This window comes from Pseudophryne corroboree, chromosome 5, assembly GCF_028390025.1.
Source record: "Pseudophryne corroboree isolate aPseCor3 chromosome 5, aPseCor3.hap2, whole genome shotgun sequence".
NCBI lineage: Eukaryota > Metazoa > Chordata > Amphibia > Anura > Myobatrachidae > Pseudophryne > Pseudophryne corroboree.
The window spans coordinates 293269125-293293467 of NC_086448.1; the positions used below are offsets into that span (position 1 = coordinate 293269125).

At 46.7% G+C, this 24343-nt stretch overlaps 1 pseudogene; it reads left to right on the plus strand.

Moving 5' to 3' along the window:
• The first annotated feature begins 21381 nt into the window (after positions 1–21381).
• LOC134930685 (5S ribosomal RNA) lies at positions 21382–21500 on the plus strand (annotated as a pseudogene).
• The last annotated feature ends 2843 nt before the right edge of the window (positions 21501–24343 follow it).

Below are 24343 nucleotides of genomic sequence, written 5' to 3' on the forward strand. Positions count from 1 at the left end.
CCTCCAAGCACCTCCGTGCCTCCAAGTACCTCTGTGCCTCCAGCACCTCCGTGCCTCCCAGCACCTCCGTGCCTCCAAGCACCTCCGTGCCTTCAGCACCTCCGTGCCTCCAGGCACCTCAGTGTCTCCACGCGCTTCAGCGCCTACAAACACTTCTGTGTCTCCAAGTCCTGTGCACGTTAGTGCAGTTGTGTCTCCAGCACCTAGTATTCTTCTGTGATTCACCAGCACCTTTCAAGCTCTCTCTTTCAGGAGACCTTCAGCGTCCACACGTGCCTCCTGTCCGCCGACCTGATCCTGCATGAGGAAAACTTACATCCGGCCATCTCTGCTGCGGTCCAGTTGCGGTTCCACTTCCCGGTCACCGGAAGAAACCCCGAGTCCACAACCCTCCCAAACCAGGTCAGTGATAGTATACTCAGGCCACATGGACCCGGGGAATCGGAACACGGACTCAAGTGCCATCCAGAACCTGGCTTCCCGAGTACAAAGTCAGGAAGCGGCACAAGGTCAGGTGATGCAGTACCTCCAGGAGTTGTCCGGGCGTCTGGATCAGATTCAGGCGTCTCTAGCCTCAGTAATTCCGGCACCAGTTCCAGTAGCTGCACCAGTTGCCACCTCCAGCAATGTCCAACCATCGGCCGGTGCCACTCCGCGCCTTCAGTTGCCTACGCCGTCCCGTTATAATGGGAATCCTAAAAATTGTCGTGGTTTCTTTAACCAATGCGAGGTACATTTTGAGCTACTAGCACACAACTTTCCTACAGACCGGTCCAAGGTAGCATATATTATTTCTCTGCTGGAAGGATCTGCCTTGGATTGGGTGTCTCCTTTATGGGAACGTTCTGATTCACTGGTTTCCAATTACTCAGAATTCATCACGTCTTTTTGATGAATATTTGACGAGCCCGGCAGGATGACCTCGGCCTCTTCTGACTTACTCCGCATCCATCAAGGCTCCCGATCCGTGGGTCAGTATGTGGTTCATTTCCAAACCATTGCCTCTGAACTTCGTTGGAATAATGAGGCTCTGAGAGCTGCTTTCTGGAACGGTCTTTCTGATCGCCTGAAGGATGAGTTGGTCACTCGAGAGCTTCCGGATTCTTTAGAGGAATTGATCTCTCTCTGTGTCAAGGTAGATCACCGGATGCAGGAACATGGAGGTGAACGTAGTCGATCGGATCGTTCCAGGTTCCGGCTTCCTCCTGCAAGGCAAGCGGTGGTCCCAAGTCCGGACGAACCCATGCAGATTAACCGATCCCGATTGTCCCCGGAGGAGCGGCAGCGTCGTCATGAGAGTAAGCTCTGCCTGTACTGCGGAGCTGCGGGTCACTTCATCAAGTCCTGCAAATCCTGTCCGGGAAACGAGAAGGCCTAGCTTGTTCCGGAGGAGTCAAGTTGGGGGTTACGACCAAATCTTCTCCCACTTCGGACTGTTTGCTTCCTGTAACGTTAATCACCAAGGCTACTTCCAAGTCTTTTGAAGCCCTGTTGGACTCCGGAGCTGCAGGGAATTTCGTTTCTTCTTTCTGTGTCCAAAGCCTGAATTTGGAAGTACGGTCCATCGAACGGCCTATTTCCTTGACAGCCATCAATGGTACTAGGATATCCAAGGGTATCATAACAGAACGCACGGTTCCAGTTAAACTACAGGTCGGGGCTCTGCATCAAGAATATTTGGAGTTCCTGGTGATCCCGGAAATGCATCACGATCTGGTTCTCGGAATGCCTTGGCTCAAAAGTCACAATCCCCATATCGATTGGAAGACCGCACAGATTCGGTCTTGGGGTTCTTTTTGTCACGCCAACTGTCTCACCCCTGTCTGTCCGCTTCGTGTTTCTTCTAAGGCGGAGGAAGAACCTATCCCAGAGGCGTACCAAGAATTTAGAGATGTGTTTTTGGAACAAGCAGCTGACCAGTTACCACCCCACAGGGCTTGGGACTGCCCCATTGACCTTATCCCTGGGAAAATGCCACCTCTGGGTCGCATTTATCCTCTCTCCCTTCCAGAGACACAAGCTATGTCTGACTATATCAAATCCAATCTTCACAAGGGATTCAGCCGTCCCTCTACCTCCCCGGCTGGAGCGGGCTTCTTCTTCGTGAAAAAAAAGGACGGAGGGTTAAGACCATGTATCGACTACCGCGGCCTAAATGATATTACCATCAAAAATAAATACCCCTTGCCTCTAATCACAGAGCTATTTGATAGAGTTCGCGGTGCCCACGTTTTTTCCAAGCTCGATTTGAGGGGGGCCTATAACCTTATACGTATCAAAGAGGGAGATGAATGGAAGACCGCCTTCAATACCCGGGATGGGCATTATGAGTATCTGGTGATGCCGTTCTGTCTTAGCAATGCTCCTGCTGTCTTCCAGGGATTCGTCAATGAAATCTTCTGAGACATGTTATACCTAAGTGTCGTGGTGTATTTGGATGACATCCTGATTTTTTCAAAAGACCTTGCTGAACACAGGATACAAGTCAAAGAGGTACTCTGTCGTCTATGTGAGAATCACCTCTATGCCAAGATGTCCAAGTGTACCTTCGAAGTAACATCAATACCTTTCCTCGGTTATATCATCTTCGGGATGGAGCTTTGCATGGATCCGGAGAAACTCTCTGCCATTCGGGACTGGGCACAGCCACTCTCCTTGAAAGCAGTACAAAGATTCCTGGGTTTTGCGAACTATTATAGAAAGTTCATTAGAGGTTTCTCCACCATTGTTGCACCCATTACCGCCCTAACGAGAAAGGGTTCCAACCCGGGGTTGTGGCCTCCCGAAGCCATAGAGGCCTTTTCCCATTTGAAATCAGCTTTTATGTCCGCCCCAGTACTCCAACAACCAAATTTCGAGGAACCTTTCTTCCTAGAAGTCGACGCATCCTCGGTCGGAGTTGGGGCCGTTCTCTCTCAGTACGCCTCAGATAAGAAATTACATCCGTGCGGCTTTCACTCTCGTAAATTCTCTCAGGCTGAACAGAATTACACTATTGGAGACCAGGAACTCTTGGCGATTAAATCTGCCTTGGAAGAGTGGAGATATCTCTTAGAAGAGGCCAAACATGTGACTACCATTTACACTGATCACAAAAATTTGTTGTATATCAAAACCGCACAGTGCTTGAATCCTCGCCAAGCTAGATGGGCACTCTTCTTCACTCGATTTTCTTTTGTTATCAAATACCGAGCCGGGACTTTCAATACCAAAGCAGATGCACTGTCCCGTTCACAAACTCCCACAGATGATGAGGATTCCTTTGAACGGAGTTTAATTCTGAATCCAATTTCTGTCTCTGCTGCCTCGACTACTCCAGGTCCTCTTCCCGGAAGAATGTCCGTACCAGTTAAATTCCGGTCGAGGATACTACAGTGGGCCCATATCTCCAAATTCTCCGGTCATCCCGGCGCCCAGAAGATGTACACGTTTCTGCAAAGATCTTACTGGTGGGACTCCATGAGGAAGGATGTACAGGATTACGTTAATTCCTGTCCCCAGTGTACACAGCATAAATCTCCCCGTTAACTCCTGCTGGGTAACTTCATCCTCTGTCCATTCCTATGAAACCCTGGACTCATATTTCCATGGACTTCATCACTGACTTGCCCCGTTCCAAGGGTTGCAACACCGTTTGGGTAATCGTCGACCGTTTTTCGAAGATGGCACACTTCGTTCCTTTGACTGGTCTTCCGACAGCTCCGAAACTAGCTCTAATGTTTATCCAAGAACATTTTCGTTTGCATGGGTTGCCACAGGAAATAGTCTCTGATCGTGGGGTACAGTTCGCCGCAAGGTTTTGGAAAGCCCTGTGTTCGACTCTGCAGATGAAACTTAAGTTTTCATCCGCTTATCATCCCCAAACGAATGGACAAACGGAACGAGTCAATCAAGATCTAGAGACTTTCCTCCGTCTTTATCTCTCCCCTTCACAGGACAACTGGGTGGAGTTGTTACCGTGGGCGGAGTTTGCCCATAATCATTCGTTTCATTCTTCCACTGGTGAATCTCCATTTTTCATCAACTATGGGTTCCATCCACGTGTTCCAGAATTACCAAGCCTTCCGATAGAAGAGGTTCCAGCTGTAACGTCCACTCTACAACACTTCGGACAAATTTGGAGTAAGATTCATGCTAATCTTAAGAGGGTTTCAGTCCGGTACAAGTTCTTTGCAGATAAGAAACGGCGAGCCGCTCCACAATACAAGGTTGGTGACAGGGTGTGGCTGTCCACACGTAATCTCCGGTTGAAGGTGCCCACCATGAAGTTTGCTCCAAGATTCATCGGTCCTTACCCTGTGCTACAAGTCCTGAATCCTGTGGTCTGCAAGCTGGGTTTACCTTCGCACCTACGTATCCCCAATGCCTTCCATGTTTCTCTTCTTCGTCCTCTCGTCCTTAATCGCTTTCATTCAAAGACCTCTAGCCCCACCTCAGTGGAGACTGAAACAGGGACAGACTTCGAGATCAAAAATATTCTAGACTCTCGTTATCTTCACAAGAATCTGCAATATCTGGTGGAATGGAAAGGATATGGTCCTGAGGAGAGAAGTTGGATAAAGGCTTCTGAGGTCTCGGCTCCTCGACTAGTCCGGATTTTCCATGCTAGACATCCTACGAAGCCGGGAAAGTGTCCAGGGGCCACTCCTAGAGGAGGGGGTACTGTCACGGCGCCGCGGTCTCCATACTTACCTCTCCGGGCGCGCTGGGTCTCTGTGCGGCCGTCCTCGCTGGCGGGTCCCGGCGTCCGGCGCTCCGTCCAGCCGGCGTGTGCGTCCGACGTCCTCGGGAGGTGCGGGTGACGTCATCGGCCCGTCCTCCAATGGTCCTGGCGGGAAGTTCAAATTCAGACGCCGGGCAGTGCTCCGGCGCCTGAGTATCATCGTTGCTACTGTACCTGTGATCTCCAGTGCTCCGTGCCTCCAGCACCTCCGTGCCTCCAAGCACCTCCGTGCCTCCAAGCACCTCCGTGCCTCCAGCACCTCCGTGCCTCCAAGCACCTCCGTGCCTCCAGCACCTCCGTTCCTCCAAGCACCTCTGTGCCTCCAAGCACCTCCGTGCCTCCAGCACCTCCGTACCTCCAAGAACCTCCATACCTCCAAACACATCCGTGCCTCCAAGCACCTCCGTGCCTCCAGCACCTCCGTGCCTCCAGCACCTCCGTGCCTCCAGCACCTCCATGCCTCCCAGCACCTCAGTGCCTCCAGGACCTCCGTGCCTCCAAGCACCTCCGTGCCTTCAGCACCTCCGTGCCTCCAGGCACCTCAGTGTCTCCACACGCTTCAGCGTCTACAAACACTTCTGTGTCTCCAAGTCCTGTGCAAGTTAGTGCAGTTGTGTCTCCAGCACCTAGTATTCTTCTGTGATTCACCAGCACCTTTCATTCAAGCTCTCTCTTTCAGGAGACCTTCAGCGTCCACACGTGCCTCCTGTCCGCCGACCTGATCCTGCATGAGGAAAACTTACATCCGGCCATCTCTGCTGCGGTCCAGTTGCGGTTCCACTTCACGGTCACCGGAAGAAACTCCGAGTCCACAACCCTCCCAAACCAGGTCAGTGATAAGTGCACCTTTTTTTCTTCTTTGCATTATGTGCTGTTTCTGGCCTTTTTTTTTATATCTGCCCTCCTGTCTGCCACTGCAGTGCCACTCCTAGATTGGCCAATTGTTTGTGTCGCTTGGCTTAGTCATACAGCTGCCTCATTGCACCTCTTCTACATCCATGCATGAGGTGCTGCTTGGGGCCTAGTTTTTGAAAAGTGCCATCCTGTCTGACACTGCAGTGCCACTCCTAGATGGGCCAGGTATTTGTGCCGCACACTTGTGTTGCTTGGCTTAGTCATACAGCAGCCTCAGTGCACCTCTTTTTCTTCTTTGCATTATGTGCTGTTTGGGGACTAGTTTTTGAATAGTGCCATCTTGTGTGCAACTGCAGTGCCACTCCTAGATGGGCAAGGTGTTTGTGCCGCACACTTGTGTCGCTTAGCTTAGTCATACAGCCACCTCGGTGCAACTTTTAGGCCTACAAACAATATTGTGAGGTGTTCAGAATAGACTGGAAATTAGTGGAAATGAATGTTATTGATGTTAATAATACAGTAGGAGCAAAATTACCCCCACATTCTGTGATTTTAGTTGTTTTTATGTTTTTTTCAAAAATCATCCAGATCCAAAACCAAAACATGAAAGGGTGGTTTTGGCAAAACCAAGTCAAAACCAAAACACAAAAGTGGAATTAGAACACAAAACACGAAAAGTGCCAGCCGCACATCTCTAAATAAAGTATTAAAGTAGTCACAGTGCTTCACTTTTTCACATTTTGTTATGTTACAGCCTTATTCCAAACTGGAATAAATTAATTTTTCCCTCAAAATTCGACACACAATACCCCATAGTGAGAACGTGCAAAAAGTTTTTTTGAGATTTTTCCAAACTTATTAAAAATAAAAGCTAAGTCACATGTACATAAGTATTCACAGCCTTTGCTCAATACTTTGTTGATTCACCTTTGGCAGAAATTACAGCCACAAGTGTTTTTGTATATGATGACACAATCTTGGCACACCTATCTTTGGGCAGTTTTGTCCATTTTCCTTAGCTGCACCTCTCAAGCTTACATTATAAAGAAGAAAATCCCGCCACCAGGACCATCACCATGCGCTGCACAACATCGTTGGGGTTCATTGACGTCACGCAACCGTGACACGCGCCTCCCGGCGCCATTGCCATGGAAACACGCCATGTGTTGTAATGCTACAATACACACCATAAGGGTGCATGTTACAAATAACATACTCCAAAAAGGCCACAAGATGGCAGCATAACTCATGAGCTGGAGTTAAACACATAACTGATACATATTAGCAACTAGGTGATTCATTGCACCCCTATGGGTGCTCTTCACACTGTGGTAAGGGGCTACGCCCCCTTAACCCTTGCACGCTCTTGTGGCATGCAATATTTGTATGATATGGAGTATTACATCCAATGATAATTGTGTGAGTGGATAAATATTGCACGGACAAAGGGCGTGCGATGGTTAAGGGGTTGTAGCCCCTTGCAATGGCGTGAACAGCGCACGCAGGGCCTGATGAATCACCTAGTAGGTGCTGTGGTTGGGGGAGTGGCGGGTGCGGGGGAGACGCAGATGGGGGAGGGGATGCGGGGGTGCTGTGGGTGGGGGAGGGGTGGTTGCGGGGGTGCCACGGGTGGGGGAGGGGCTGGTGTGGTGATGCCACGGGTAGGAGAGGGGCGGATGCGCGGGTGCCACGGGTAAGGGTTCCGGAGCCACCGCAGGTGGGAGAGGAGCGGTTGCGGGGGTGCCACGAGTGGGGGAGGGGCGGGTGCGGTGGTGCTGCTGGTGGTGGGAGTGGTGGGTGCGAGGTTGGGGGAGGGGGTCCGGAGCCACCGCGGGTGGTGGAGGGGAGTATGTGGGGGTGCTGCGGTTGGGGCCCGGAGGTACTGTGAGTCAGGGACGTGCAGTCAGGGGAGGCAGTGCCTCCCCTGTCATTAATAACAATCAAAATAATACAAAGAAGGGGGCGTGGCCACGGCGGCAAGGGACTAGGCAGCAGGATTGAGGAGCTCCCCGGATATTAATCCTGAACTAATCCTGGGGCTCTTTCTGTGGCCTTCCCTTAGCTCCTCTCCTGTTTAGCGGCACTGGGGAGGCGGCAGGCACCGTTTGAAGACCCGTGCGAGTGCTCCCGGCTCGCGCCAGCGGCCGCCCGGACTCCGGGCCTAGGCCGCAAACAAGTCCCCGGCCTCAATTTTCGGAGCTCCGCCGGGCGCGTGTGCTGGATCGCGCACCCGAGGCGGCCACAGCGGCCAGCGGCACCGGAGGGGAGCGGCACCCCACTCCTGCACCCCCAGGGCTCCACACTGGCACAATCCTGCTCCCCTGAAGGCTGGTGCAGGGAGTGAAGAAGGGGGAATCAGTGTGCTGGGCGGCCATTTTACCTGCAGCTTCCTGTGTCTCTCCTCACTGCATGGTGCAGTGTATATGAAGATTGAATTGGGCTGGATGATTTGAGCTGGTCCCTGCTGCCCTGCCTTTTGCTGCTGGAATACCATACACTAGACATATATATACCACTGGATCCCTCTGGTCCCCCCTTCTCCCTTCAATATTACAGCTGGATATCTTGGTCCCTGGCGTGCTGTTGATATTGCATTCATCACCCACTGTTATACTTCTTGACACTGAATATTGGGACTCTGAGTATTGCTGGGCCTTGATACGATGGTGAGGGGCAGCCAGAGTGCGGCCGCTGCTAAATTGGAGAAGTTTGCTCGACAGCCTGCAACCCAGCCGACGCAGTCATCTCCTAAGCCCTCCCCCTCTGCCAGAATGGATCCCCCGGCTGGGGCCGACTCAGGGGTGAATATACAGCCATCTGCTCCTTCCATCCAGCAGGTCTTGGAGGCCATAGCGGCCAGCGAACAACGCCTGTCGGACAAAATGGAGAAGGTGCAGTGCGATTTATCACTGCTGCGACAGGACGTCCAGCGAGTCCGGGAGAGGGTGGGCGAAACTGAGACGTGGGTCTCTAATCTGGAGGACCTCAGCGGCCCTTTACAACGATCTGTGTCTGCAGTTACACAACAAGTCTCGACACTGCAAACTAAACTCCTGGACATGGAGGGCAGACTCCGCAGAAATAATGTGAGATTCGTGGGCCTACCTGAAAAGGAAGAGGGGGCACACCCCGAAGATTTCCTAGAGTCCTGGCTAAAAGAGGCATATGGCGCTGAATCCTTTACCTCCCAGTTTGCAGTGGAGCGGGCCCACCGAGTGCCCTTCCGGCCTTTGCCCCCAGGCGCCCCGCCACAAACTTTTATTGCAAAATTCCTGCACTATAAGGATCGAAACTCTGTCTTGCGCCTGGGACGCGTGAAGGGCCCCCTGCTCCGGAACGGAATCCGGGTGTCGGCATTTCCGGACTTTGCAGCGGACGTTCAAAAAGACCGGGCCCAGTTTCTTCCCATTAAGCGACAGCTTCGTGACCTGAATCTACCCTACTGGATGCTGTTCCCCTCCAGGTTGCGTGTGGTGGCAGATGGGGAGACCAAGTTCTTCAGCTCGCCAAGGGAGGCGGCTTCCTGGTTGGACAGATATGCTCCAGGGGTCCGCCAGCTGGCTCCAGACTGACACCAGGTCGCCCTCCTCTATGGGCCTACAATCCGCAAGCATAAGTCCGGGGAGCTTCCTCTTGTTTAGTGGTTCTGGACTTTACTGAACAGTGATATAAACGTATAAAAGGTTTTTGTATTGGGGTTGTTTTTTATCTGTACGCCTAGTACAGTGTTGCCGTAGGCTTTGGGATCTCCAGGGCTAGAGTTCTGTTAGGGATATGGGTATGCCACAGTTCGGGGAGGTATACGGGGTGGGGGGATGTTCAGGGGCCGCTGTTGGCTTCTCAGCAGTTATTTTGATATGTGTTTTAGATTTATGGTGTCTATATATTTGTCAATCAGACAGTGTGGTGAGGTTGTACTGTTTTATGGGGTTCGGCTCGGGGACCGGGGCCTGCGGACGATATGATTGCGTGAGCGGAGCGCTGCGTGGACAGGCGGTTGCCCGGAAGGCATCGATGATGGTATTTCCTCTTTGCCTTCTGGTGTCTAGGAGTGCTGTGTCCCTGTTGATACATTGGCTGACATGTCTCCCTTAAGATTCTTGGCGTGGAATGTCCGGGGCATTAACAACAAAGTAAAGCGATCCTTAGTATTTAAAATGATCAAGAAATATGGCCCGGACAATATTTGTCTGAGCGAAACCCATTTGGAGGGTAATAGGTTGTTGTCACTCCGCAGGCCTTGGGTGGGTTGGGCGTATCATTCCTCGCACTCCTCCCATTCCCGAGGGGTGTCGGTAATGATAAAGAGGACAGTACAGTTTGAGTTGATCAAGGTAAATACAGATCCATATGGTAGATACGTGTTCCTAGAATGTAAATTGTATTCACGTAATTTTTTCCTATTGTCTGTGTATGTTCCTCCCCCGTTTTCGTATGATGTCCTGCAGAAGGCCGCCTCATTTGTTGCTTCCTCCCCCTGATAAAGCTAAATATTTATCGTATATAAAACACTTTATGAGGTCTAAGAACACTGTACGCTAACTACGTATGAAGTACCGTAAGGGTACGCACGTTGCGTAACAATCGCTTAGCCGTGGTCGAGACGCTCAAGCGTTACGTTCGCTCACGGCCAAGAGATCACTGGCAGGCACGCTATTGGCTGCCGACTACCGTAATGATTCGCTATAGCGTAACGGACGCTGTATCGGGAGCGGGCTGCTCGAGCGATACAGACGCTCACGAGAATACGCTGTTGGTATCGGGCACACTTATAGGTGAGCGACTACCGCAATGCTACGTTATCAGCGTAGCGGACGCTCGAGACCACGAGGAGATCACGAGCGGCGCAGACGCTCACTATGTTAAACCTTTATATCTAAACCATAAACAGTGTATTATGCAGCAAACCCTTTGTGTAGTGATATGGTGTAAATGCAACACAGTATAACCTTATTAACTTAAAAGCTGTTTGAGCGTCACCGACGCTCTGAGAGTACTTAACACTATAAGAAATACACAGATACCTGGGCTTAGGGTCCAACGCCTAACATATATATATTTTGAATGATATACTTGCAAAAAGAATTAATACAAATACAAATCATACACTACAATATAACATAGACTACCTAACCAGATAACTACACAGGAAATATAATACAATACTATTTAAGAGAAAATGAGAGAGAAAGATGAGGAGAGAGAGAGAGAGAGTGAGAGAGATTGAGAGAGATTGGCTCAGAATAACAAGAAGAACAATATGATTGCAGAGAAGCTTACACATGTGAGGAACAATCGCTGCGCAGTTATTCAATGCTGAGAATCTTTGTGGAGAAAATACTTGACCTTACCCATACTGGCTGTCCCTATATACACACCCTACAATACCGCATGGGACAGAAGCTAGACTCCATTTTGAGAAAACTCCCATGAAGACTGCAACACATGGTTGAAAGGGGGAGGGGAAAACACCCGGCAGCAGCCATTTTAGTTTTGCAGGTCCAAACACATGGCACTCTCTACTACACCACAATCACATAGCAGAAGACACAAGACTCCATTTTATTCCAAAATGTCCAAGCCTCAGAACAATGCATATGCTCTGATTCTACAATTCCAAACCATCTAAATCACCCTTCACAATTTCAATCCAACTTCCTAGAACCATCCCATTCACTTTCACATTCCAAACAACTTCAGCATCTCAATAACCAGAGCAAATTCATCACAAGACCAGATCACAATGCAACCACACATCTCAGCCTGCCATTGCCACAAGCACATGCCCAAACGCAACTGCATGGTGGTATTTATGATTAACAAGATATATTATAACAAACCAGCACAATCTATTCTAAATCACCATAGGCAAACAAACACCACAAATGCTATGCCACAGGCTGTCCAATGTCCCAGCTACCATCACAGACTCCCAGATCCATCACACAAACACCCAACAATCACACAACCAAGCCACAATATCCTATTTAAACCAGAAAGCAATCTGTCTATATTTCCTTATCTAGCCATTTGAATTCTATACTTAGCCTTTAGTTTGGAGGATGTCCTGGGGATGTAGCCTCCATGCTGCTGGGTGCCAGGTAGCTGTGTGAGTGAGTGAGTGAGTGAGTGAGTGAGTGAGTGAGTGAGTGAGTGAGCCCTGTGATCTCCAGTGGGTATATCATACCCTCATTCCAGCTGTGGGGGTGTGTCAACAACAAGGTGTGTGTGTCCCTCACAGCATGTGAGCCAGCTGCATCAGTGGCCTTGGTTATGCAAAACAATGGGTGATGACCAACACATTCCTGTCTTGTGGGAAGCTATTGTTTGGCGAATACTATCTCACTGTCTACTCTCAGTTGAGACAATGACATCTCAGCAATCATTCTTCTGGAGACAAATCCTAACCCATTGGTAAACACAGGTGTTGGCCCTCCTCATTGAGTCTCAAAGCTCAGTGTAATTAAAGGCTATTGTACTCCGTCTGCGGGAAAGATACTGATTTGGAATACAATTAATCTTCAATTACTATTCCCGTGCTTACCTATGCATAACACCATGTGAAGCCCTCACAACATGCAAACTATTGTTTGGGGGATCTCTAAGGTCAAAGAGCTATTTGAGACCCACTGATACCTGTTGGACTCAGGGGAATATTAACTTATAAAATACATTATATGGTTGAATTATGTAACGATTGAGTCGCACGCTGGGCACACAGAAACTCTACCGTAAATACGCATACAGTGCGCCTGCGGGTGCACGTAACAGCGGGTATGCGCACGCACGGGAGAGCGCTCGCATGCGCAGCGCGGACATGTATGAGGTGCAAATATGGCAGTGTGCATAGTGATATTTTTCTGACTTTGACAGTCCACCCTTTGGCAGTCAATAATAACTGCCACTTCCTGAAAACATTTCAAAAAGAGAAAAATATATGTTAGGGGTTAATACATTTACATGGTTGGGTAAGGGAGGAGAGAGGAGAAGATGTGAAGAGGGTATGACCTAGTGAGATAGCAGAAGCATGTGTGTATGAGTCCATGTTTGGGGGTCATGTATCATCGTGCCGTACGTGTTTTAAATCAAGCTTCGAGGTATTGCGAAGTATACATTTGAATTCCTTCTTATCCCGCGGTACGGGTCTGTGGATGGGCTGTCAAACTTTACCGAGCTCTTTTTGGCTTTGGTTGTAACAAAATGGGGGAGCACATTTTAGTTGATGATACATGAATGGGGGAGATATGTGATTGCTGATATCTGTGCCTGTATTCCCTATCGACTATGTGTATCATTACCTGAGGGTTGTAGAAATGAAGAAAAGACATAATTACGGTAAATGCGGTGGTATTCTATGTCAGGTAAATGAACATTCGTCGATTGAGGTCTTGTTTGGTGTCTGTTGATTGCAGTCTTCTTTGTGCTTTTGCTCATAAGGTGCGAGCAAAAGCTGTCAATGTCCATAGATTTACAAAAGTGTTGGGCTAGCGTAATTTAAAAATTTTCTAGGGAAACTGGGGATCCATGGCATAGTTCATCAAAAATCTGTGTATAAGGTTGTCAGTACTTCTTCTTTAATCCATCTGTTGTCTGTATATCGGCTCATCAAATTCCTCGTCCAAGTGGGTCTTTTTACCTTGGAAGAAAACGGAAAAACAAGTGAAAGAAACGGACCGTATAATCGCATTTTCATTACATCATTGTTTCCACCATTGGGTCATAACTCAAATTCATTGGAATTACAGTTTCCTCACTCCTCAAACTCATTACCTCAGGTAGTACTTTTCCAATATAACACAATCCTTCAGAGTTTGGGGCAAGCCGCTCATACGCCTTTCTCCCGCATATGAAATATGCATCATCGGGGAGAACATATGGGACGGAATATGTCATAACCATATTACAAACCTTCCATGTGAAATCTCCTAACCCTAATTCTCCCATCTGTTTAGTACACGTATCAGGTTGTACGATAAGTGCACAGTATCCTGGTGATACCTCTCCAACTCTAGTAATCCTATTTCCTAAGGTATACCTATACCGGAAAGATTTTCCTCTACTGGCTATGTGGCGTACAAGCTCTGTATCTGTAGGCATTCTATCTGCTCTATGCGAAAAGGTCATGGTGTGATTACTCCATGACACTTCCCAATTTCCCGGTTTTCGGGGATTGGAGATGTTGAAACATAATAGGGACCTATCCACATGGTATTGGTGGAGCTTCAAACTAGGAGGGCTGGAGATATTAAACCTCCGGTCCACCGGTCTCCCACCATTTAACTCAAGTACCTCCCCTAACGTTAAAGGAAATGGTACTAGCCCTGATTTTCTGTGACCTTGAGGTACTTGAGAGCATACCCAACAATCTGTTTTATTAAGCACACTACCCACTAAAGAGTGATAGTCACTCAAGGGATGCCGGTCCATAAGGATATTAAAACTGGATTGGCATTTCTTAATACACCCATCCTTAATGACATTATCACAGAGCCTACAGATACAGTTTTCTTCAGCTAATAATCCTTAAAAGAAAAATGTTTACAAATAACATGGCTGCTAGATCGTTTCCGGTACTCGCCTTTGCTTGGTGATTGGGTTGCTATTGGAAATTTACACCTCCATCTTTATCATCAGGACCTTTCTGGATCCTTTCACGACCTCACTGATACTCTCACCGGAACAGACTACTCTGGTCAACATCATGGTCAACAGGAAAATCCAGATCACAGTCTCTTGGGGCAAGTCCATCTTACAGGAGGAGAAAAGAAGAAGTTTGTAATGGGGGTATAAGAAAACAGTTTGTGGGGGAGAGAACTTGTTACGATAATAAGTTCTCTCGTCTTGTTGTTCTTCTTGTTCTGCTGTCCTCTCAAAAGGTGCTGTCTCTTCAGTCTTCCAAATGAACATTCTGGTGATGCAATATTCCTTCCTAACCAGCGATCTTTCTGTAAGGAGCAAAAATCTGGCATTACCATTGGTCCAACTGAGGGGTGGCATACCATCTTTAAACCATGAAAACATGAGTGAGAAGAGAGAGAAAACAAAAAAAAAACAAAAGAGATAGAGAACAATTCATGTGCATATATACATATTACATAACTCAACAATAAACACCAATAGGAAAAGAGAAATTAAACATTTTTTTTTTTCAAACATTTTAAAACATGGTCAGCATTAAGAAAACATTGTCAGATTTATCAGGCTGTCATATCTACGTGTCTAATGGTTTCCTTGAGCAGTCCCTCCCCACCAGCACCTCCATATTCCACTGTCTGTATCTGGCCAGAATACATTGTGGTGGATAGGTCATGCTGGGGTTTGGTAGACTTCTGCAAGGACCAAGCGGATATGCAATGTTTGAATTCTTACCAATAATCGTCAGAGATGGGGATAGAAAAATAAACATTTCACAGATACATTTACAACTTTTCACCCGGTCATTCCTGTGTCTTCAGTGAATGACCTCCCAATTTATTAACCGTTACCTCAGGCTTACCGTCAGTCCTAATGATCACCTTTTCCTGACTACATATCATGGGTGTGGCCCAAAATTCTTCCTATGTGATCCCTGATTATAATTGTGTGTGTTATAACTTTGCTCATTTCTTGGTCTAGGGGGTCTGACTTTATGTGGGTTATTACAGTTGCTGGCATAATGCCCTTCTCTTCTACAATGATAACAAATCCTTGGCTTTCTCCATGTGCTAGGGGCCTGGGATTCCGGTCGACTTGATGCATCCTCTAGTGCTTGGATGTTCAGTGCCATCAACCGCTCTCCCTGCGCTTCCCTGGTTCTTTGGATATTTCGGTCATGCTCGATAGCGGACTCTCTTAATGCCGCCACCGAGATACCTCTCCAATGTGGTATGGAAGTTTGTACCCTAATTTTTAGTGTGTCTTTTAAGTTGTTCATTAATACGGACACAGCTACCTCTCTGTGGTGTACATTAGTTTCAATGTCATCTATACCAGTGTACCTAGCCATATCCTGCAGAGCCCGGTGAAAATACTCTGATGCGAATTCACCTTCTTTTTGTTTTATTGTAAAGATTTTATTCCATTTTACTACTGTGGGAAAATATTCTTTCAACTGTAGATTGATTCTTTTTACATTATCTTGGTTATACTCGTTTGTTAGTGGCACTTCCTCATCTAGCTTACAATCAGCGATAAATTTCAATGAATCAACATCGGGGGGTAAACATGCCCTCAAAACTGTCCTCCAATCTTTGTTATTTGGCTCTGCAGTGTGTCCTAGCACTCTAATGTATCTTTGACAAGCAACTAAGTCTTTCCTGGGATCAGGAAATTCAGACAGAATTGTTCTTAATTCTGTTCGGGAAAAGGGGCAGTACATGGCGATGTTCCTGACGGGGGTGACTCCTGAAGAGTCAGTTTTCCCATTTGGTACTGCAATTACCCTGACAGGATTAAGTCCAGTAACGTCATTCTGAATTGATTCTACAATATGAGGTACATTTGTTTGTGCGTAATGTATAATACCATACGTACCTGTGGACACGACCTCACCTGACCCTCCGTTAGGGGGTTTGTTTACAGTCTTTACCGATTGGGTCGCGTCCACCTGGATGTCTTGTGTGATGGCTTCTGGAAGAGGTGCCGACATCGTTCTGGGCTCACTTTCTTGTTGGTGTTCCTGAGGAAAGTTTGACATAGGGTGCGACTTGCATGGGTTAATAGTTGTACATTCAACAGTATTACAATTAGCATTGTTACATTTATTACACTTATTCTTATCATCTATACTACAGTTGCTAAGAGCGTTTTTATTGTTCACCCCTGTGCTTTTCTCCGCAACCACAATCCCCTCCATTGCCATGTCTCTCCTCTCAAGATGAAAGTTAGGTAAGTGAGTTACATTTCTCTGCATGTCACTTTCCTGTAGCCATATCTGTAAACAATCATAATGCTTGATTCGTCTCTTTGCTGATTTAATGAGACATATCCTTCTCCTTAAATTATGCAACACCTCTGAGTCAAAACTACCTATCCCGGGAAATGGTGCCTTATCCCCCGCAGTCATTCGTGTCCATTCATCACAAAAGGTCTCAGTGTGGGGACCATACCTCCTCCACATTACTAACCGAGCAGACCCTCGGGGTCTGCAAGCCTCTGGAGTCTGAATCCTGACCTCCGACCGTCTCTGTATTGTGCACTTGGCTGCCATTGTGGACCTTTCTAACACAGAAAAACTTCCTAAAATGCACCAAACACAGAACTTCGTTGGAAATCCTTAAAGCTCTTCCACTGAACTTCTTCTGCTCCGGGTATCTCCGGTCCGCCTTCTAGCAGACACATGTAGCCGTTGCAGGCCCTATCTTTAGAGATTTTCCTGAGAAAATTCCCTTCCTTTTTCTTTACACAAATCACGCTTGCATGTGCTCCCTACAACACGTATGAGGGCAAGATTTACGCATGGATATACGACCTCATATCACGTTGCGTTATTGGTCACACATACAACCGTGCGGTCCAATCGTACCACTTATAGACACTTGTTGCCCATAAATGGTAGGATCATTGGCCAGAGCGTAATACAACGAAAACTTTATCACACTCTGTTGCACGTTTTCACTTCAGGCCGTGCTCATAGATCACACAGATCACAAAGTCCACAAAGCGGGATTTAATACCGTTTTATCACATAGACCACAAAGTCCACAAAGCGGGATTCAATACACTCATACCGTTTTCAACCCACTATCATTCTTATAGTTTTCTGATCAGAAAAAAATCATTTCCCGTAGTCTGATAGCTCTCCCCAGAGGTATTACAGTAAAGTAAGGTATTTAAACTAAGTTTTGGAAAGCTGAAATCAATTTGTGCTATTTATCGCTTTGCGTTATTTACCGCGTTGCGCTATTTATCGCCTGTTAAAATCAACTTGTGGTTTGAGTTACGTGGGCGTACACAGACGCTCCGTTGCGTAATATATGCTGCGTGCGTCGGCCTTTGGATTGTGTACGCAAGTCTTTGTTAGAGACACGTGTACGCAAAGCAAAGATCCACCGTAACACAATTTATACTTTTATCAATGTAGATTGATCCTTGATCATCTACCACACAACACACTGACTTCGCCTTATCTCCCAGGCAAAAACTGTGTGTTTGTCTATACTTTAACTATATTACCTCTATTCTTAAACTATGAAATAACGGCAAATCTCTTTTAGCACTTTTATCAACTATAAAACTGGCAGACAGGAGAGTGATATACGAAAATACATAAATGAAAAAGAAATGCAGGTATATATGTGTGCGTGCAAGACAGAAAAATAAACAGTTTTAAAAGACACTAGCGTTTTGCTCTTACCTCCGGTTCCCGGATTCCTTCAGCACCCTTTACCTAAGCGAAGCAGACGCTTATCCAAACAGCACTACGAGGAATATGATCTCCCGCCCTTTGCTGCTGGATAATGTCTGCTGATATTACCTAGTGCAGATATGTGAAGGACTGGACGGCCCCCAATTGATAAAGCTAAATATTTATCGTATATAAAACACTTTATGAGGTCTAAGAACACTGTACGCTAACTACGTATGAAGTACCGTAAGGGTACGCACGTTGCGTAACAATCGCTTAGCCGTGGTCGAGACGCTCAAGCGTTACGTTCGCTCACGGCCAAGAGATCACTGGCAGGCACGCTATTGGCTGCCGACTACCGTAATGATTCGCTATAGCGTAACGGACGCTGTATCGGGAGCGGGCTGCTCGAGCGATACAGACGCTCACGAGAATACGCTGTTGGTATCGGGCACACTTATAGGTGAGCGACTACCGCAATGCTACGTTATCAGCGTAGCGGACGCTCGAGACCACGAGGAGATCACGAGCGGCGCAGACGCTCACTATGTTAAACCTTTATATCTAAACCATAAACAGTGTATTATGCAGCAAACCCTTTGTGTAGTGATATGGTGTAAATGCAACACAGTATAACCTTATTAACTTAAAAGCTGTTTGAGCGTCACCGACGCTCTGAGAGTACTTAACACTATAAGAAATACACAGATACCTGGGCTTAGGGTCCAACGCCTAACATATATATATTTTGAATGATATACTTGCAAAAAGAATTAATACAAATACAAATCATACACTACAATATAACATAGACTACCTAACCAGATAACTACACAGGAAATATAATACAATACTATTTAAGGGAAAATGAGAGAGAAAGATGAGGAGAGAGAGAGAGATTGAGAGAGATTGGCTCAGAATAACAAGAAGAACAATATGATTGCAGAGAAGCTTACACATGTGAGGAACAATCGCTGCGCAGTTATTCAATGCTGAGAATCTTTGTGGAGAAAATACTTGACCTTACCCATACTGGCTGTCCCAATATACACACCCTACAATACCGCATGGGACAGAAGCTAGACTCCATTTTGAGAAAACTCCCATGAAGACTGCAACACATGGTTGAAAGGGGGAGGGGAAAACACCCGGCAGCAGCCATTTTAGTTTTGCAGGTCCAAACACATGGCACTCTCTACTACACCACAATCACATAGCAGAAGACACAAGACTCCATTTTATTCCAAAATGTCCAAGCCTCAGAACAATGCATATGCTCTGATTCTACAATTCCAAACCATCTAAATCACCCTTCACAATTTCAATCCAACTTCCTAGAACCATCCCATTCACTTTCACATTCCAAACAACTTCAGCATCTCAATAACCAGAGCAAATTCATCACAAGACCAGATCACAATGCAACCACACATCTCAGCCTGCCATTGCCACAAGCACATGCCCAAACGCAACTGCATGGTGGTATTTATGATTAACAAGATATATTATAACAAACCAGCACAATCTATTCTAAATCACCATAGGCAAACAAACACCACAAATGCTATGCCACAGGCTGTCCAATGTCCCAGCTACCATCACAGACTCCCAGATCCATCACACAAACACCCAACAATCACACAACCAAGCCACAATATCCTATTTAAACCAGAAAGCAATCTGTCTATATTTCCTTATCTAGCCATTTGAATTCTATACTTAGCCTTTAGTTTGGAGGATGTCCTGGGGATGTAGCCTCCATGCTGCTGGGTGCCAGGTAGCTGTGTGAGTGAGTGAGTGAGCCCTGTGATCTCCAGTGGGTATATCATACCCTCATTCCAGCTGTGGGGGTGTGTCAACAACAAGGTGTGTGTGTCCCTCACAGCATGTGAGCCAGCTGCATCAGTGGCCTTGGTTATGCAAAACAATGGGTGATGACCAACACATTCCTGTCTTGTGGGAAGCTATTGTTTGGCGAATACTATCTCACTGTCTACTCTCAGTTGAGACAATGACATCTCAGCAATCATTCTTCTGGAGACAAATCCTAACCCATTGGTAAACACAGGTGTTGGCCCTCCTCATTGAGTCTCAAAGCTCAGTGTAATTAAAGGCTATTGTACTCCGTCTGCGGGAAAGATACTGATTTGGAATACAATTAATCTTCAATTACTATTCCCGTGCTTACCTATGCATAACACCATGTGAAGCCCTCACAACATGCAAACTATTGTTTGGGGGATCTCTAAGGTCAAAGAGCTATTTGAGACCCACTGATACCTGTTGGACTCAGGGGAATATTAACTTATAAAATACATTATATGGTTGAATTATGTAACGATTGAGTCGCACGCTGGGCACACAGAAACTCTACCGTAAATACGCATACAGTGCGCCTGCGGGTGCACGTAACAGCGGGTATGCGCACGCACGGGAGAGCGCTCGCATGCGCAGCGCGGACATGTATGAGGTGCAAATATGGCAGTGTGCATAGTGATATTTTTCTGACTTTGACACCCCCCACACTCCTGTCATCTGCCTGGGGGACTTCAACAATGTGTTGGATGCCTCTTTGGACAGATGGAGGACTCCTCGGGATCAAGGGGCGGGGGCGACCCGAATTTATCTAGATCTAAGTTTGCGGATTTTCTAGATAGCATGCAGTGGGTAGATGTCTGGAGGACTCTGTATCCTACGCTTCGGCAATACTCCTGCTTTTCTAGTACGCACGGCTCCTTTTCCAGAATCAACCTGGCCCTGGTCTCACCTGAACTTTTGCCTGGTGTGGCGGATGTTCATTACGAGGCACGGGGGTGTCCGACCACTCACCCCTGGTGCTGTCGCTGGATGGGTACTCCCTGGTATTGTATGTGCCCATTGGGACTCCAATTATCATGTTATTCAACTGATATTGATATATAACCTATATTGTTTTCTCTACGTTTGCAAATTTGATCCTTAACTGCTGTTTCTAAACCATTTTTCAAAATTTTTTGGTTTCTTTGGTTCTTCCTTTAAATGTATATCCTTTTTTTCAGAATCTTTTCTGCATAACAGGGCTATGCACTTATTTGGTAAATTTCTATCTTATTACTATGCAGCCTGAGTTTATTTTCCTTTCTCCATTTCAATTATTAATTTTATGATTTTTTTATTTTACAATCTATTTATTTTGAAACTCTGTGATCTCACTATATTACCACTTCTCCTCCCCCCTTTTTTTCAATAGGTGAGCTCAACCCACCTCTCTCATCCACTGTCCGCTATAAATTTATAAGACAGTGGACAGCAGAAGGAATGGTTGCCCTCCCTATTCTGAGTATATCTCACTTCTATCTTTAGTACCCTCTCATCCAGATGCGAGACCACTCTCTGCAATGCCCACAGCAACAGAGAATCTGCGCTAGAAACTGGACAGCAGAAGTACCTTATGTTGCTCACTACCTATTACACTCTCTCATTTGTGTCTTAGTGTCTATATTACTGCCATATTTCAGCAGCAACGCCCAATCTCATCCGATCTTGGAAGCTAAGCGCTGACAAGCCTGTTCAGTACCTAGTAGGGTGACCTCTTGGGAATAACAGGTGCAGTAAACCTGTGCCCTCTGTTCACAAACAGCAGAAGTGTTAGAGCAATTTCTGAACCTTCCCTCCCCTTATCCCATTTTCCTGCAAACCTTCCATTCATTTGCCCTGCCCTTATGTTTATTTATCTATGCTTTTTTGATTATCATAAATATAAAAATAATTTTTCTCCAATACTTTGTTCTCTTTAAGGATCCACTTTTTTTCAGCAAACTAAATCTCTACCAGGCGATTACCTGTAGTCATTTGACATTACAATTATGAACCTTTGTGCCCTTTATCTATTTTTTATGAGGTATTCAGACTAGGTGTCTCCCTACTATTATCACTGCGGTGATTATATGTACATGTCATCTACCTCTACCCCATTATTGATATCTGATCTACTCAGGCACCATTTTATTGTGTTTTTGATTATATTTTTCACCATAGGTGCTCTTAATTTTGTATAAGGCTTATCCTGATTCTAATTTAGTACCTAAAATCTTTTGCTGTAATCTTTGTCAACAGTAAATGTATACTTTGTGCTTTTGAACATTTTTTTGTATCAAACTCTTTATCATTTTATTTGTCATTCATTAAATGTTAAGTTTTAATAAATTTATTTCAAATTTCTAAGTGTGCCCTAACACAGAGTCTTTCTTTTTTCTTCTTTTTGCCCTACTGTTACTGACTCTGGGAGCACCGCCAACCTAAATAATTGTTTAGATGTCTTTATCAAGAATCTTTAAACCCAGTATTGTTGGTCATTCTCTGAACAGTTTTTTACAATCTGTGTACTAATCTATGTTCTTTATTACAATATTTCTCCTGTGCGGAACCAAACTAATACTCTCTGTTAATGCTGGATGGGGACTGCCAGAGGGGACAGTCATATTGGAGGTTGTATCCATCTTGGCTGGCCCAGCTGGGCGATTGCCCGGATTTAGCGCCCACGTGGGAGGGTTTTTTTGCGGATAATGTGGGCACGGCCCCGACCCCGGTTGTTTGGGATGCATTCAAGGCTTATTTACGTGGTACATTGATTGGCAAAATTGCTGCCAGCAAGGTAGCTCGCAGGGCGACGGAGAGACAGCTTGAGTCTGAGTGTAGGGACCTGGAGACACGCTATCTGACCGAGGGCACCGCTGCACTGAAGGCACGTTGGCTGATGGCTCAGGAGGCCTGGCTGGCTCACCTTTCAGACAAAAATGCACGCTCCCTCTTGTTTAGGGCCACTAATATATACACGCAGGCAGACAGACCAGGTAGTTTGCTGGCCCATTTGGTGCATTATGACCGACCTAGGACCACGATAGCGCAGCTGCTTGGCCCCGACGGCTCCACGGTAGATAACACCCCTGACATTGCACAGATGTTCCTCCTTTACTTCAGGGAGGTTTATGATAGTCGGCTGACATGCTCCATGGAGGACTTAGACCTGTACCTGACAAATATACCCCTTTCTAAACTTTCCCCTGAGGCTAGGGACGCCTTGGACGCGCCTTTGACTCTGGAGGAGGTGACGTCGGCGGTGGAGGTGTCTCCTAGTGGTAAATCCCCGGGTAGTGACGGTATTCCCACGGAACTGTATAAACAGTACATTAAGTTCTTTGGTCCTAAGCTGCATGACACGTATGTTGATATGTTTGCCGCTAACTGCCTTCCTCCCTCAATGTCCGAGGCTATCCTTATAATGCTCCCAAAACCTGGTAAGGGCCCTAAACTTTTGGAGTCCTACAGGCCGATCTCCCTCATCCTCACCGATGCCAAGATCCTGGCGAAAATTCTCGCGGTCCGGCTCAACTTAGTTATTGAATCAATAATTCATCCGGATCAATCCGGCTTCATGCCTGGGAAATCCACATCCATTAATTTGCGCAGGCTGTACACTATTTTGCAGGCTCCTCACGATTTCCCCTCGGACGCGGCTGTGGTCTCATTGGATGCGGCCAAGGCATTCGACAGCGTTGAGTGGCCCTACCTGTGGGGAGTCATGGGGAACATGGGCTTTGGCCCTAATTTTATACAATGGATCAAATTGTTATATCAAAATCCACGCGCCAGGGTCCTGGTAAACGTCTACATCTCCTCCTCCTTCCCTTTGACACGGGGCACCAGACAGGGTTGCCCCCTCTCTCCTGCCTTGTTTGCCATAGCCATCGAGCCCCTGGCTTGTTTGATTAGGTCACACCCGGACATTGGGGGAATTGATACGGGTTCATGCACTGACAAAATAGCCCTTTATGCGGATGACTTGTTGTTATTCCTCCGAGACTACGCGGTGGATATGCCTACTGTGTTGCGGGTCATAGAGACCTTTGGTGGGTTTTCAGGTCTCCGCATAAACTGGTCCAAATCATTTATTATGCCCATTATGGGCTCTCCCCCCCAGGTTCCGAGACTATCCCTGCCGCTATGTTGGACAGACCAGTTTAAGTACCTTGGGATCCTAGTTACTAACGATCCATCAGACTTTGTGCCCTTGAACCTTGATCCTCTTATACAGACATTTGTGCGCAAGTCGAGAGCTTGGTGTAAGCTTCCGCTGACAGTGACAGGCAGGGTCGGCCTCATTAAAATGGTAGTTTTGCCTAAGCTACTGTATGTTCTCTTGCAGTCCCCTGTGTACATCTTTCCAGCCTTCTTCAGGAAATTAAATAGTGTCATAACGTCCTTGATCTGGGCCAATAAAAGGTCTAGAATAAAATTAGCTACCCTTACCAGACATAAAAAGGACGGCGGCTTGGCCTTGCCCCACTTCCAACTGTATTACTACGCTGCTCAGTTGTCACATATCGGTATTTGGCTCCGAGGAGGGGAGGAGGCTGGTTTATGCTGGGCGTTAGGTGTTATTACCCGGATCTCTCCCCGGC